The sequence below is a fragment of the Protopterus annectens genome, chromosome 3.part0 (assembly GCF_019279795.1).
Source record: "Protopterus annectens isolate FY-2018-M chromosome 3.part0, PAN1.0, whole genome shotgun sequence".
NCBI lineage: Eukaryota > Metazoa > Chordata > Ceratodontiformes > Protopteridae > Protopterus > Protopterus annectens.
Window position 1 is genome coordinate 180,480,198 of NC_056731.1, and position 17,950 is coordinate 180,498,147.

Below are 17,950 nucleotides of genomic sequence, written 5' to 3' on the forward strand. Positions count from 1 at the left end.
TTAATTTTTATTTTTTTTTTTTATTTTTTTTTTGTTTAAAATTGTTTAAAATTATATAATCAATTACTTTTTTCCTTTTGTTTTTGCAGTCATTGCAGCTGTTCACTTTGTAGAAAGTCACTCCTTTGAACAATTTGAAAAAAACAGTACCTGATTTTATTTTAGTTGTTTTTTTTTGTTTTTTTATCCTGATTTATCCTATTAGTCAAAACCTTCAGTCAGTCTGTTTCATTTTTATTTTGTTTGTATTTTTTATTTTGTTTGTGCCTTTAGTTTCAAGCTCTGGTGTTGTTAATTGAAGGGGAAGGCACACAAAGTAGAATGCAGTAAGGGTGACACTGAAGGCAAACCTCTTGACACCTGTAACAGAAACACCTCCCCTGTGCATATATTGTGCATATGTCAGCACAGTTGGCAAAGGTAAACAACAGTAAGCTTTGTAGTGTGTGCAATAGTGCTGTAACTCTATAATACCTATCATGAGATAGGCAGGTGTTTGATTCCCAGTGTGGGTGTGTATGTGTCAAGTATGGTGGGGAATACATCCCCAGTGTTTTTTACTCTCCTGTACACTGTAGTAGACATCTGTACAGAGTGAAGTGTAGAAAGCAAGACATAGGCAGGGGTTTGAATCTCACACAAGTCAAGTGTCTGTATGTGTGTGACATAGGTGTATATCTTTGTGAATGCCACAGTGTGTGTGCATGTGTGTATGGCTGTCTGATTCCTGGAGTGAGGCTGTATTTTACCATACTCAAATGATAAACCCCCCTCCCCACATCCACTCACTGCAATCTAGTATCCCTGTTGATGTAATCAATCTTAGAAGGGCATTCTAACTGCCTGTAAACGTGTAAGCCCTAGGATGAGGCTTATTTTAGCATAGTTTACAGATATACCCCCCTCCCCACATGCACTCACTGCAATCTAGTATCCCTGTGGATGTCCTCAATTGTAGAAGGCCATTCTGACTGCCTGCAAATGTGTAATCTCTGTGGCGCATCTTGTAACTGTGTAGTACTATAATAATGATTTGTACATGGGCAGGGATTCTAATCCCAACACTGGCAACTGTGTATGTGAGTGCATGTTTCTCTGTCAGTGAATCCCTGAGTGTGTATGTGTGTTTGCATCCTGCCATGAGAGCGGGTATAACTGCTTTCCAAAGATACACCACCTTTTCAGCTGGCCTTTACCCTTGTCATCTGCTGAACCACTCTTTTACCTGCTCCCCGCTCTGGGTAACTATACCTGTGATGCCACCCAGTATGGATGTGAGGTCCTGGCCACAGTAGCTTACTATACAGCTATCATGCTCTTGGACCATTAGATCAGTAAACATGTTTGAAACTTGGGAGAGTATAACTGTGATGTGGAAGCTACAAAGTGCATGCAGGTATTGTCATACAGACCTGTGAGTAGTCTAAAGTTACATATGGGACACTAACTGAAAGCACTGACATCCCCCTTGTAGTCTGTATGCACACATCTGGCACATGCAATTACAAATGAAAGATGAAGGCAGAACATCAAGATCAACATGCAGTTACTGGTGTTACACTTGATACATACTGTCAACAGTAGAAAATGCATTCTAAAACTCTAGTGCATGGTATGTCTGCTGCCTGTCAACACTACTCAACAATGGTAATCTACAATTGTCTTCCTAGTATGTTCACCCTGTGCATCAGAGCATATGACCATGTCCCTGCACCGATGGTATGGATGACAGGGATGCGGCACAGGCATCATCATATGCACAGGGTGACAATGTTTGCCAGAGGCCTAGGCTGTACCATTGGATGACATCATGTTTATGGGTTAAGGCCTTTTATCTCATTGGGCATGTGTGGATGTTAAGCGAGTGTGTGTGTTGAGGTGCCCTACATCTGTTTCTGGTGTGTGTGTGTGTGTGTATGTATGCGCTCTGGTCTGGCATGTGGCTGGCCTACACAGTAGTATTATTGACAGCTGCAGACTGTACAGGGCAGGTTGTACAGTTCATAGTGTCCTTCCATGGCCACGTGACCTGTGCCTGCCAGGGGTTGCATGCCCACTACCAGGCAGACGTACAGATTGGGAACTGTCAGATGCACATGTCCACCAGAATCGTGTCCCTGTTGGAATGGTCCAGGACCATGTGCACGTGGCCTGCTGTGTCCTGGTGTGGACAGCACAGCACCAGCTGCACTGCTGCTGCTACCGCCACTATGGGAGCGGGCATGTGAAGTAGCATCTTCACGTCCACCTTCAACAGTTGGTGTAGCTGGCCTACGTCCACATGCCTAAAGCCTTACTCCCACCAGATGTTCTAGCACAGACATTCCACGCTCGAGGATCGACATGCCATGGTCAAGGACTCCCACCATGTCACACAATCATCTATCCAAAACATCTGCAAGCTGATGGTGAGCATTTGAAATTGCCTGGATGTTGTCAGTTAAAGAATGGACAGCAGCCCTCTGAAGCCTGAGACCTTCTCTGTTGTGCCATTCAAAACATACCTGTGCCTCCATTACCACCTAAAACATGCATCTGGTGACACCAGCTGATGTGCTATGACTTGCAGTGGCATGGTGGCCAGAAGCCCCCCTATGAGCAGCCCTGGGCACATGCCTGTGTGGGACATCACCAGTCAGTCGACTGGGATCATGGTGTGCAGACACATCTTCCGTAGTCTCCACACTTTCCTGTTCCATGCTACCACCCGCCACCTGTCCTTCCACTATGGCCCACTGGTGATGGAGTATGTGTAGGCATGACAACTGTGAGTGGGGATGAGGGGAATACAGGTGGAATGCCAACCAATGGCACAGATTCAGCCCCTGACAACCCTGCCTATGCCTCAATCATGCTTTCATCATCACTGCTAGAGTCTGTGGGGACACTAACATCAGGTGGACCGCAGGAGGCCAACACACCTAAATCAACACCTGTGAGGGGCGGACAAGAACTGTACATTACCAGTTATACATCACAGTACAGGCATACAGAGACAGACACACAGATACAGACACACAGGCAGACACACAGACAGACACATGCTATGGCACCCAACGACATGCAACATGCATGTGATATGGCAGAAGGCATTCAGCTTAGGCAATTATAGTGGTAGTCATCATACATCCCTGGGTTGCACACAACAGCATGCATGTGTTATGGCAGAAGGCATGCAGCTTACACAATTATTGTAGTAGTTAGCATACATCCCTGTGTTACACAATTTGTGTTAGTAAGTTATGCCCCAAACCTGCAACACAATGCATGCACTATGCACCGGTGCACCACACTGCCATGTTTTGTGCACTATACACCACATCGTAACAGACCATCACTGACCTGGGTACATCTGCCAGTGATGCTTCATGTTGGCCACTGCCCCTATGTGTGAGGAGGACATGAGCAGAAGGGTAAGTAGAGTGAATACTATGTTTGCCAGAGCCCTAGCTTGCATCTCTCCACATAAACAGTGCATGTCTGCTCAACATTATTCTGCTTACCCCTGAGCTGAGTCTACAGACAATGTGCATATGGCTATACACACATGTTTGACATGGCTGTCCCTACTTTGCAATGGTGCCACAGACCAGCACAGGTTAACAGTACACCGGCCTGATGTGTGGCATATGACCTTGCCAATCACATGTAGTATGACATGTCTTCTGCTGACACGATGAATGACATGCATACATGTTTAACACAATGGTGTCCTTTCAAATATACAGTGAGATACTGGTGTCCCAATGCAAAGACATGTTATATTAGCATGGACCTTCAGCTGACTCAATGTTGTCAGTCTGCCCTACAGATATACAGTGACATACTGCACATTGAGCTGATGTGCATAGCCATTGCAGGGCATCATGTGGCTTCACTATTGCTATACAGTGTGAGTTACAGACACAATTCATAGCCATGATGTGTTCAGATACAATACATATCTAATGTGGAATGTGACCCATGTCACTGAGGTGTATACACACTAAACCCTAATGTGGAATGTGTGGCACAGGCCACTGAAGGGTATACAGATGACAACCCTGCACATCTGCAATCATATTACGGATGCCTGGCAACTATGCCCAGACATGGGTAACTGTGCAGTACGCCATATTCCACATACCATCTGTGTACCTCACACACATGTGGAGCAACCATGACAGTGATGTCTGACACCAGCAAGGTGAATGTACTGTATCTGTTGCCTGATGTGTTTGTATGTGTATGTTGTACAACACATGTATGTATTTGGATACTGTACAGGTTAAAGCTTTCTTGTTGTGACACACTCAAAATGTTCAAGATATGTTTTGTGGTGCTTTGATGTCATGACTACACAAGGTGTGCACAGCCCTGTATGATGTTTAGTGAGTCACATCTGCAATATAACCATTACACAAAGACCATAGTTGTATTGTGTCGAGCCAATGTACAACAGGGTGTACACACATGTACATCCCTTCTACTGTCTGTGTTGCTTCATATCTCTGGCCATCCTCCATGGCCATGTGTAAACATGTTTTGTCCAATGGTTGTGATGGGCATCTATTTCATATGTCAGTGTTGTCCCATATGACATACACCCGTAGATGTCACATGTTCCACTGAGGACAGGTTTATGCAGACAGAGGGTGGTATGTTTGGGATGTGAGATATCATGTTTTGCAGGAGAGTTAACCAGTGTTGCAGTCGGCCCACAAAATGTCATGGACATGTCAGATAGCAGATGACATTGTGTGACATTCATAGCAAGGGTATACTCCACAAGGGTGAATCCTGTCAGTTTGTCATAATCCAGCTCCAAAACATATAGAGTGTGTGCACACATATGCTCTCTGTATAGTACTGTTTGTATTCCCCACATGTGTGATGCTGATCTGTAGTACATGTCCCTGCAGTGAACCACACCTCCACCATTGTATTTACAGCTGTTCACACATCTGGCAATGACAGTTTGTAAGGTTTAGTGTAGGTGTTTCATATAGTCTTCAAATATTCCACATGGGTAACCACTGTGATGCATTGCAGGTCTGACCTGTATATATTAACAGGATCACCATACATAATGTGTACATGTGTTAAATGGACATATGGCAGATAGCATGCATTTAATATGATCTGTGCATTATCAAGCCTGATAAGTAATAACAAACTCACCAGCAACAGGCTGCTGCTGCTGCAAAATGCCAGAGGTACCTAAATAGGAGTGTCAGAGCAGTAAGATCATTATCCACACCTGTGTGATAGCTACAGGGTGCAATGTGCATGTTGGCACATAAGCCAGTACAATAGACTATACTATGCAGTATGCACATCTGTGCATACATAGAGTAGCAAACTATAGTATGTGCATATGATGTTAAGTTAAATATTGTACAGTAACACAGGTATCTATATTAAATATAGTTGTGTTATATGTGCAGTAGTGACTTACCAGCCAACTTCTGGCTTAGTGGTTGTGAGACACCCACCTCCACAATACCGGCTGAAGCTTGTGGATGGAGTTCTGCATGTGTCCCCAGGGGGGCCAAGAGCTCCTCAGTACGTGTGAATGGGGGCTGGGTGAATGGCTCCCCCACCTGTTGCAGCTTGTTCTCTGGCCATTGCATTGGCACGCTGTTTTGCCCATCTAATTAAGTCAGAGCAGTGTCAGTGCACCTGCCAATAGGTGCAAATGTGGCCATCAACATCATTTACCCTCCTGCGAAGTTCCTCCCACTGGGCATCCCGGTGCTGTGCATCCTGTGGCACATGTCTGAAAAGTGTCTCATGGTTGTCAAAGAGGTATGGAATGAGGACCTCATCCTCCATGTGGCTGTATGGTGGCAGCCTGGCACACGGCAAACCTGGCAGACATTATGATGGTGACAGGTCACAGTAACTCACAGGGAAGTACAGAAGTACAGCTACACATACATGTGTATCACATTTATTATAATTACAAATATGGCTTTTCAAATCTGTATGACACTAACACCACTGACATGTTTAGCTCACACACATTTGCCACTTACTGTTAATTTCATGTTATCACCATATATGTGTGTGTCAAGTGATGACATTGCTCATACTCCATGTGGATGTTGTCTTGATGTAGGCATGTCTGTTTGCCTGTACTGGTGTCTTTACCTATTAACACATACCTGGATGTGTTGACATTAATGCAAGAGACCTTAATGCTGTGTATATGTCACATATATAGTCATACACAGCCTTAAGGGACATGACCTGTGACCCTGCAGACATGCTCACAGCAAGTTGTACATGTATGTGTTTTGCCATATACATCTACATGGCACTGTACAGCAGTATAGCATCCTGCCATGTATTACCTATGTTGCACATGTGAAACACATGGGACAATGGCTAGCTTGATGGTATTTGCAGGGTTGGATATCAGCTATAGCATGTATGGTCATAGTGAACTAATAGGCTATATGCTCTGGGGCCATGTATGAGAATAGGCTGAAAGGTTACCTAGCTGTAGCCAACAGACAAGTAACTTTCAGTGGCTAGTTCAAGCAGTGCTAAAGAACTGATCCACAGGTTTACTGATATATTTGCCATGCGATCATCACACCATGTCTCAAAGAAGGGCAATGTGTAGCTTTGCTGGACAGGGATGCATAGTATGGCAGGAGTATGTAATGTGTATGGGACAGGGATCTGTCAGGCATGTTATGATCTTTGTACTAAAAAGGTGGATGTCCATGAAGTATGTGTTTATTTGAAATCAGGATGTGTAAGTGTAGCATGTCCTACATCTCTGGGTTGGACATGGCTTTATTCAGGGTAGGCATTATGCTACATAGTGGAGCTAGGGTTTGGGAAGGCCGGTGTAGGCTATCTGAACATGGCCAATAACCCTTAAAGGAAATATGTAATCTATTATGGGTCAATTGAGTGCTGAGTATGGGTGAACAATGATCTCTATATTCATGGATGGCACCCTGTCATGATTAGGGGTGCCACTTACGACTACCTGACTGGTGTGGTGAAGTGGCTATCAAAGGAAAGACTACTGTCCAGCTGGATCCCATACACACACAGTTTCCATTATGTTGCCCGCTGCCTAGGTGGTAGTTCATGGGTACAGGGTTTTTAACATAGGGGATGACAATGCAATACTTTGCAGTGAGATTGTGGCCATACGTCAGACACCACACATCTGACCCACAAAGGCCCTTCTGTATGTTGCCCACAGCACTCATTGAGTCAACTATAGCTCCTAGTTCATAGTCATTTGCAAACTTCAATAGGCAGATGCCTTCTGTGTTAGTCGGTGTGGTATAGATTTAGATAACAAAGAGGGGGAGTACCAGGACTGAACCCTGTATTACTGTAGTTGGCACTGGTTTGCTGTGTGTGTATTAGTCAGACACCTTCTGTAGTGCTGGTTCTGCCAATGGTCCAGTTGCCAACCAATCTTGTGACATAGGAATATACACCTAGTTTACTGAGTGTAGCTGGAACTCAGTATAGCTGATGGTGTCCTAAGACCTGGCAAGGTCAAGATATGCTGTGTGATTCAACCTTACTGTCATCTACATCTGTACTGACTACATCACATAAGTTGATCAAGGTTCATGGCCTTACAGACCAGACTCAGCAGGGTAGTAGTGCACTATTTCCCATTATCAGTGGTGTCTCCCCCTTTGTGGGGTGTGATAACTGTTGCTGTGCAAAATTCAGTGGGTACACAGCCTGACATGCAGCTATGATTGAACATGATGTGTAGGTGGAGAGCAAATTGTTCTGACGTTTGTATAAAACACACCCGGGATGTCGACAGGTCCCATGCAAGCTGTATGTATGGCTTTAGAGAGAGCAGCCTGTACCTGCATAGTTGTTATTACAGAGACTCTGTAGTGTACATGAATATATAAATATATGTACCTGTTGGGGGGGAAGTGAGAGTGGGTTTAAGTTGTCACAGACCCTGTCTAGATGCACAAGTGCTATTTCTGTAGGTGCAGTACTTCTCATGCCATAGTGCTGTGAAGCAGGGCAGGTGTTGTCATTGCCATTACGATTCATGACACAGTTATAGAATGCTCTGTGGTTGACCTCATAATATGTGGCCAATTAGTTTCACAGTGGCTTTGTGTAGTCTTATATGGTGTATCTAAATATTATTGAGGCTGACCATGGATCACCTCCACTCATGTGTGTTCACTCTTGCAATAGTTTCTACCTTCTGTGGTACAGTTTATGGCAGGGTACCACCAGTTTGCCTTCCTGTTTGTGTTTGGTTGAATCTTGGTTCTGTTTCAATAGCACAATCACTGCTCTAATGTGAGTGCTTAAAGTGCATTTATGCAGGATTCAGCATTTGCACATGCATTGTCCATTTGCATGGGTGCCATGACATTCACCACTTCTGTCTTAAGAAGCATAACATTGGCTTTGGAGACTGACTATGTGTAGCATACTGTTAGCCCTGTTTGTGTGACTATGGTGATCCAGGTCATTGTGTTGATGAAATCCAACATGCATTGAGCACAGGTGTAGGTACATGAGGAGTCTTCCCAGTTAATAGTGGGATAGTTGAGAGTAGCCATTATTATGGTTTTCTGTCTCAAACCTAATATTCCCCATTACAGCACAATATGACAGTTGGGAATTCAGAGGCATGGTGGGTGATCTGTAGCAAGGTGCAATATGGATTCCATTTTGGCACAGAGGTAGTTGCTCAGCATAATGCATCTGATGTTATGCAAGTGCAACTAGCCTGGGGGTGTGCATATCCTTCAGGAATATGGACACACCTGTGGCCTGTGTGTTCCAATAAAGGATAATGGCCAAGAGGTGAGGTATGTGTTATAACATGGTCATGCAGGGGTGCTCTCTGGATCCTTGAACCATATCTCAGTCACTGCACAGATATGTTATCCATGTTAAGGACTGACATACGTGAGTCCATATTGAGTTTCCAAAATGTATCATTGAGTAGCTAGACACGCAGTTTATTGCTTGGCTGTCCCTGTTACAGCAGTGGACCTTCACTTTAACCTTCATTGATGAAGACACTATAGGGGAAGCATGAGCCCTAGCCAGTATCCAGATTCCCAGGAGTGACAGGTGCAGGCCCTGTCTGGCAAAGCATCATGGTCTGTCAACCATGTTATCCCAGGCAGAGAGATACTGGATACCCTTTGGATTACACCAGTACATTAGACAATTGGGGAATACAATCCTTTTGTCCCTGTACTGCAGTAGCATTCTGGGCAATGGCAGACTGCTACCCAGGCCATGGGACATACCTGCATGGGCTACAAGACCTGACAGTTCCTACATGTGTGTTTCCATGCAGTCCAGGCTACAGCATCCCAGGTCCTGCACAACAACATGGAATATGCCAGAGCCATGTGTACAGTTCAAAAGGTGGTCTGAGTGTATGGGTATGTGGCTAATCATGGCAGATAGGCAGCTGACAGTATGTTTGCCCTCAGATAGCTTGGTGTGTAACATAGTGCTAGACTTTGCATTCAGAAATGAGTACTGTTGGGCATGTTTCTGGCCACGTGTTTTGAGGAGTGGCACAGTTTTGCAACCTATGTCATGCAGTTTGTGTATTTTGTTGTCTGTCTATTCCAGCTTGGGAGGTCCCTTGCTTGGCTAGACACTTGGAAGCCTCTGTGAATGTGTGTGCTTTCTGGTGGTATGTGTGGGTGTCCTTATTGTGTTCTGGTAAGGGTATGTGTTGAGTGTGGTGATGAGATGCATGTGTTAACCTACACCGCTTGACTGTCCAGTCCAGTCATGGCTGTAGACTGGACTGCTTTCCAGCTTGCCTCTATAGCTACATCCCATACAATGTGTGGGGTGTGGTGTTAGGTGGGTTTGGCAGTATACATGGCATAGAGATTACATTCCCCCAGGATGGCCACATGCACAAAGCTGACATTACTAAACAACAGTAGCTGACTAATGGACTACAAGTACCAAGTACTGTATTTAGTTTACTTATTGGTTATGAAGATGTTTTAAACGGTGATGCTCACAAGTTCATATTTGAGTTATGGACGTGAAAACATTGGCTATTACAGAAACATAGTAGCTAACTTTAGCAGCAATCCTCATCTGAGGAGCACATCACATCCTGATAGTTGATTACAGATGATGCAAGTGTCAACAGGTCTGTATCTTGTTCTGGGTATATACACACATATCCACCAGAACCATGAGGTCTGTTGAGCAAAGACACCCACTCCCCAAACAGAGTCAAGTATCAATAGACTCTGCTGCCACTATCAACATGATCAGGATATAATCAGATAGTGTAAGCCATCACCTATGAAGCAGCTATTATACCTGAGCAGCAGTCTCCTACATATTACACTCCTACTGCAGATGTTACACTGGAGTTAAAGATGATATGCAACTTGTTTCATTAGCAGTACTGTGCACAACCTTACATACAGCATTTGGAAGCAGCTGTTAGTTTGGCAATGAGAGGTTAGGCTACAAACGTGAAGGTTCATCCAGTGGGTCTCTACTCTCAATATCTACGCTATGTAGGTGTTCACATAGCCATTCGGCCCAGCCCATTAACAAGGGTCACAACACATTTGCATAACATGTACACATGCACAGCCATTATTGCTTGCAAACAATACTAGAGAGATGGATATTACATGTCTTATGTGCATGGATAGTTACCTAGCTCTTCCAATTGTCTTTGCTATCATGCTGCTAAACCATCAGATGAATACAATTCATATGTATCCTGTTATTGAGTATTGTAATTGCCAACAGACTGACATAACTAATGTTTATATAACATAACACAAAAGATATGTAAAATGGAATGCAGATGAGACAGATCTGCCAAGGATACTGTACATTACACAGTTATTGGCACTTTATCCCACAATGCAAATCATATTTGCAAAGTAAGCCCACCTTTGACATGTTCATCTCACTAATAGATCCACACATATGTCTACTGTTACAATATATCAACATATACTATCCCCTGTTATAGCACATACTTGTTGGACCAACCCTGACACAGACCGTGGCTGGAAAAGAAATAATGAATTCCAAGCCCAAATATATAATCCCTTGTGGTGTATGAGGAGTTTGCCTTGTGACCTACAGCAGTACACACATAGAATACTACAGGCATAACTACTGCTCAACAATACATCACTACAAGATAGCTATTTCCACTATATGCATTGATTACACTGTAATTATTACAGAACAGTTAGTACATACACAGACATACTACAATTTATACATACCTTATTGGTAACTGGAGGTGTTATTGAATGGTATGTTATTTATTTCGGCCTTTGTTTTATTTCTTTGTGGGGTATTTTGTAATGTTCTGCAGGTATATACAGATGGTTTGAATGTGTGACAAGCCATCCTTTCATAGTTAGAGATCAGTACCATGTGCTATCCTGATCACCAATTGGTGTTCCAAAGTAGTTAATTACATGCACATCAGCTGTGTAGCTACTCCATTAGCCAATACCATGGCAACAGTGGAGTATAATTGAGTACTCCAACTGTGCGTTGTCCCTTTGCTTTGCTTGTGAGGAAGACAGCCTGGAAGTGTGGTCTGAAATCTATTGCAACAGCTGTATGGAGACAAACTCAACTATATTGTGTGGAATGTCTAGAAGTTTTGGTCTACATGTGAGTACTGCTGTTATATTTCTGAACATTGCTACTTGTGCAGGGTTTGTCTGTACCTAATACTTCTGCATAAGTTTCAGTCTGGCCAGGTTGTTTGACCAGCTCAAGACTGTATGGCTATGCATATAATGTTAGGGGATTTACAGTGTGCTCACCAGACATCTTTAGTTTGGTGTAAATGTGTATCATACTGTGCTGATAATCAGTAATTCGTAACACTTCCTGGTGTAATTACTTTTCAATCCTCTGAAACAAGATCAGTTCAAACAAACCCTGTAACATCAGCAGCTGTTCCATTATATAACAGCAATTATTTCACATAGGGCCATGTTAGTGTGACTCTGTCCAGGTATGTCAAGGTTTCAGCAGATGTTATACAGTGGGTGAATAATTGGTAATGGTATGACAGTATGTATTGTTGTAATTAGTTTGGGTGTGGGGGAGATGGTGGGTGTACATAGCAGATGCGGGTGTGTAGACACTGCTTTTATACATATTCTATATGTGTGTAGGGGTTCTTTCCATATGTGAACACCTGTCCCTTAGTGGACTAATACTATGGTAATTGCAGGCTGATTCATTAAGGCACTGTTAAATGCTTCCTGTATTGCATGCAGGTTATGTTAGTCCTTGAATACTTTTGGCCATACATCAGAATGTAATATAGTTTTGCAAAATAAAAGATGACTTTGTATTTTTGTCATGGATATTTGCAGTCATTGTAGTTGTGTTGGTGACTAACCCTATTTGGCTCATGTCCGTATGGCATATTTGTAATAGTGTATTGGCATATACTCTTCATATGTTATGTTCAAATTGTTTGGGGGGGCAGAATGTGTGATTGCTATGGTCCATGTTATACTCAGATTTGAACACTTCAGATGCTCTATACACACATGCATGTATGTATGTATGTATACATATATATATATATATATATATATATATACATACATCTTCATCTTCATGTACCAGTAATATATATTATTCCATACATTTATATGTACCTCCATAGATGTGTAGGTGTTTTTAACCTATCTATATATATGTATATCTCTATGTATCAACATGTATCTATCTATCTATATGTATGTGTATATATATATATATATATATATATATATATATATATATATATATATATATATATATATATATATATATATATTTATTTATTTATTTTATTTTACATTTGTTGACCGGGCTAGTCCAACTGGATACATGTCCATTTTCAGTGGAGGCCCGGGGAGAAAAGCTCCAAGGTCATGGTTAGATTAACAAATACACTGATGAAGTTAAAACAAGTAAATACAAATACAATGATAAAGCTAAAACAAGTAAATACAAGTAAATACACTGACGCTTAAAGGCCAAATAAGAAAAGCAAGAGTTATATAAATGATTTAAAGAGGTACAGATTAGAACAGCCAGACAAACAGGGCTAAATAGTGGATTCTTGGGTTTTTGGGTAAGGTGGAGGCTGAGAGAAGCCTAGGTGAGGCAGGGACAATAGCTCTTAGTCTGGATTGGAGCAAGGGCATAACCATTGGGATTTCAGGTATGCTCTAAGATGTATTTTAAATTGGTTCTGAGAGGTCATAAGTCTTAGGTTGATTGGAAGGGCATTCCAGGATTTGCCAATGGAATTGGCATATAGTGCTTCACCACCAGCGTTGTTAGATTTAATGGTCAGTACTTGTAGACTTTTGGAAGACCTGAGGGAGTTAAGGTTGGAACGGGTAAGTATTTTGTTCAGTGAGGGGGTTTTGTCTGGATGGTTGATAATTTTAAAAGCCTCAGTTAGCTGGTTGAGTTTGAGAATATTGGGCAGTTCCAGCCATTCGAGAGACCTTAGATTTAGGCAGTGATGGGTGCGATAGGGCGTTCCAGTTATGAATCTGGCTATGTGATTGTAGGTAGTAGAAAGTTTATTAAGCTCTTTCTTATTGAGGAAGGAGAATATCGGGGAGGCATAAAGGAGTGTGGAGAGGAGGTGGGTTCGGGCAATAGTTAGTTTGGTGTGCGGAGTTAAGAAGGCCTTTATTCTATACATTGACCCAAGTTTTTTGTTGACCGATTTAATGGTTAAGTTTACATGCATATCAAATTTAAGTTTATGGTCTATGGTCACCCCTAGTAGTTTGGTATGGGATACGGGGTAGATATTGGTGCCATTATTGGAGGACACATGGAAGGTTGGGTTGTTGGTGTTGAGGGGTTCTATAGCTTGAGCAGTGGCTGGAGTGGGGAAAAATAGAAGTAATTTGGTTTTGGTAGGATTGAGTAAGAGTTTAAGTTCCGAGAACCATTTTTCGACAGTGGAAAAGCAGTTTTGGGTAGTGGCTTGGAGTTTGGCGAGAGATACGCCAGAGCAGATCAGGGTGGAGCCATCTGCATTGAATGCAGGTGGCCTTGGGAATAATTGAGTGTAGACCATTTATGAAAATGGAAAAAAGAAGGGGACCAAGGATAGATCCTTGGGGGACACCAATATTAGTGGGGAGTAGGTCTGATAGGCTGTTTTGCCACTGAACCGCCTGTTTTCTGCTAGAGATAGGCATTAAACCAACTTATGGTTAGTTTGCTAAGATGTAAGGTTTCCAGTGACTGAAGCAGTAGTTGGTGGTTGACCATATCAGGCTTATAGGTCTAGAAAGAGCGCAGAGGATATTAGTTTATTATTGTATTGTGGTTGACTGAGTCAACAAAGGAGAGAGCTGTGGTTGTGCTGTGATGGGGCGAAAGCCATGTTGGGTGTCGATAGGAGGTTATTTTGTGAGGTGGGTAATGAGTTGTTTGTGGACACAGCGTTCCATAATTTTGGCTAGGGAGACAGTATGGCTATGGGTCTATAGTTAGAGGTTTCAGTGGAGGACCCTCCTTTATGGAGGGGATGATATAAGAGATTTTCAAATAGAGGAATAGATGCTTCAGAAATGGTCTGGTTGATCAAGATTGAGACAGGGTAGGCTATGGCATCAGATGCTATTTGTAGGTATTTGGCAGGAGCAGATCTGCGCTAGGGTGGTTGGTTTAAGTTTTTTCAAAAGGGTGCGAATGTAGGAGGTGGAGATGGGTTGTAGGTTAAAGGCAATTTGGGTTGTATCTATGGTTGGGGTTGCCACCGAGGGAGACGTGGCAAGCTTACTGGCAAGGGACTGGATGGTCTCAGTAAAAAAATAATTAAAGGAGTTGGCTATTTCTGTTGGGTCTTTGTCCATGAGTTTTTCAGGGGTGGGGGTAGTAGACTTACCTGGATGTAGTAGGTGGTTAAAACCAGCCCAGAATTTTTTAGGATTATACTGATGTTTGTCTTGGAGGTGACAGAAATATATAAATATATAATGTACATCTGTATATATAATATATATATATATATAGCATACACCTTTCACTGGGTACATGGCAGTTTGTTCTATTTCCACAGAATCTTCCCTTTTGTATTTTAACCTGTCTGAAACCACAGCTGACATAGGTACATCTTTGGTAGTTTAATGGTAGGTTACTCTGAGGCTGGTGTACATGGTTGTGGGTTCTAACCATGGAAGTGGTTATTATTTTACTTCTCAGAGCAGGCACTGCTAGAGAAAGGATGATTAACACACATTTAAGCAGTTGCAAGCTAGTTTGCCCATGTTCTGTGTGATGGTAAGCAAAGGGTACACCCGTGAAGCACTTATCCGTTTATCCGTGTTTAAGTGCCACTTACCGTCACGCAAACCTGCTTAAAACTGCTTAAAAGTGCCTTAATCAACCTGCATCCAACAGCCCTTATTCTGGCCCTCATAAAAAATAAGCAGGCCTTGAACCCGGGACCATGAACACCACAGTCACTGACTTTACCACTAAGGTATCTGAAATACATACAGATATTATGGTTTTTAGAATATACCTTTTACTACAAGCATTCCTCACTACTGAAAACAAATGTGACAATCAGTTGGTGTACATATGTATAATACATGTTAATGTTCGTATATTTGTGGAATTATGTGTTGCAATGTGACCTGACAGGGTGTATTAGGGATGAGCATGGTTCTGGTTTTGTGTCCTTTTTTTATTGTCTCCATACTTCATGTATACACCTCTAGTTCACTTACTGAACATTAAACCCAGGCTCTCCTTGATACATATTTTCATTACCCATCATTCCTCTCCCACCCCAAACTCCACATACACAACAACCATCCCTTCTATGGTGAATTAAGTTAATTGTTATAATGCCAGAGCTGCATGTGTTTTATGTACACTTCAGTTCCTTTGGATTGCTTCTGTGTCACAGAGTGTGTTCATAGATGTTTATATATATGGCTATAGATGTGTCTGTATATATATATATATATATATATATATATATATATATATATATATATATATATATATGTGTATATGTGCACACATCACTGACGTGTATATATATATATATATATATATATATATATATATATACATATATATTTAGTATTAATTTGTAACAGTTATACATATGTAGACTTGTATATGTTGAGTCACAAACTACAGTACATTATAATGTACTGTACATATGTACACAAAGTGACTGTCCCATTTGTTATCAGTACTGTGGAATGCCTGTAGTAAAAGGTGCATTCTAAAACCCATGAAACATGTGTACAGCTCAGATGGCTTAGTGGTAAGTCTAGTGATTATGGTGTGCATGGTCCAGGGTTCACGACTTGCGATGGTTTAACTTTTTTTAGGCCAGAATATGGCTCTTTTAAGCAGTTGTAAGCATGTGTAAAAGTGATCGTGCAACATTAAGGGGGCAGTTAAACATGGTTAAACGAAATCTGAAAGTGTATAACCTGTGCGGACAAACACGGTCACATCCGCTAACTACTCAGGATATATATAGTTAAGTGTAGTAACATCTCACTATGTGCTTACCTAACATTACAATCTCTGTTGACTTTACTCTCGGGCACACATGGGTTTATATGGGTGCTTCAAATGTTTATTAAACTGAAGATTACTACCGAAATATGCAAACTGTGGTTAAGGTACACTTTTTAACATAAAAAAATCTTTGACTTTATTGGGATTTAAACTGCAAATGCATAGATCTTATACAAATGCTCTAACCATTACACTATTGACATTAACATTGCTTTGTCTATTTTTCTTTTTAGATGATTTCTATGTGTAAGCTAAGCTAAGCAAAGGGCAGTGGCATGCAAACCCACTGAGCTTCATGTACTCTTGAAATAATAACATAAGAAATGAAAGGGGAGAATATAAAATAAAATTCCTAACTACATTAGGCATAGCCCCTCACTGACACTCTTCAAGAGAAACCTTGACGGGTGAATGGGTAACAGCATATACATGATTAGATGAAAGACACTGTCAAGAAGTTCATAAAGCTAGAGAAACACAGATAATCACCATAGAACGCCAATGTTTTAATGAAGCTTTCGGGCTCTCAACCCTTCATCAGCATACATAATTGCTAATTTAATTCCATTTATATAGAGGTTATAATAAAATCACATGATCAAAACCAGCCACTAAAAATCACTAACTAATAAAAATATTCAAAAGTAATTACAGATAAACTACACAATATAAAAAAAATATAAAAAGTTCATCATCTACTAAAAATAGAATATATAATATTATAACAATAATTATAATTTTACAAATGGTCTTGCTGCCGTTTTACTAATATTGGTTTTATACTGATAGCATTATTGAGGCCGGGAGTAACATCAGCTTGTAGCCTGATTATCCACTGCAATTCCTTAAGCTCCAATAAATTATTTATACTTTTGAATATTTTTATTAGTTAGTGATTTTTAGTGGCTGGTTTTGATCATGTGATTTTATTATAACCTCTATATAAATGGAATTAAATTAGCAATTATGTATGCTGATGAAGGGTTGAGAGCCCGAAAGCTTCATTAAAACTTTGGCGTTCTATGGCGATTATCTGTGTTTCTCTAACAGCATATACACCCCTGGGATCATGTGTGCCAGAACCATACAGCCAGGGGGGCCACCCAGTTTTACAGCTGCAGGACCTATTGGGGAAATCGAATGGTGTGGAGTTTTCACGTTAACATGCCCTGTGTATATCACTAAGTGCCCCTATCACTCTCCGCCCCCCCCCCAGTGTTCAACAGCTTCCTGCACCTATGCCTGGAATCACTTCATTGGCTATGCTTGACAGAGGCTCAGTTAATTGATCAATGGGGTGGAGAAAGCCAACACACTGTAGCTATGCTTCTAAATGCCCTTGGGCGGATAACCTAGTACCTACCTGTGAACTTCTAAGGTGCAG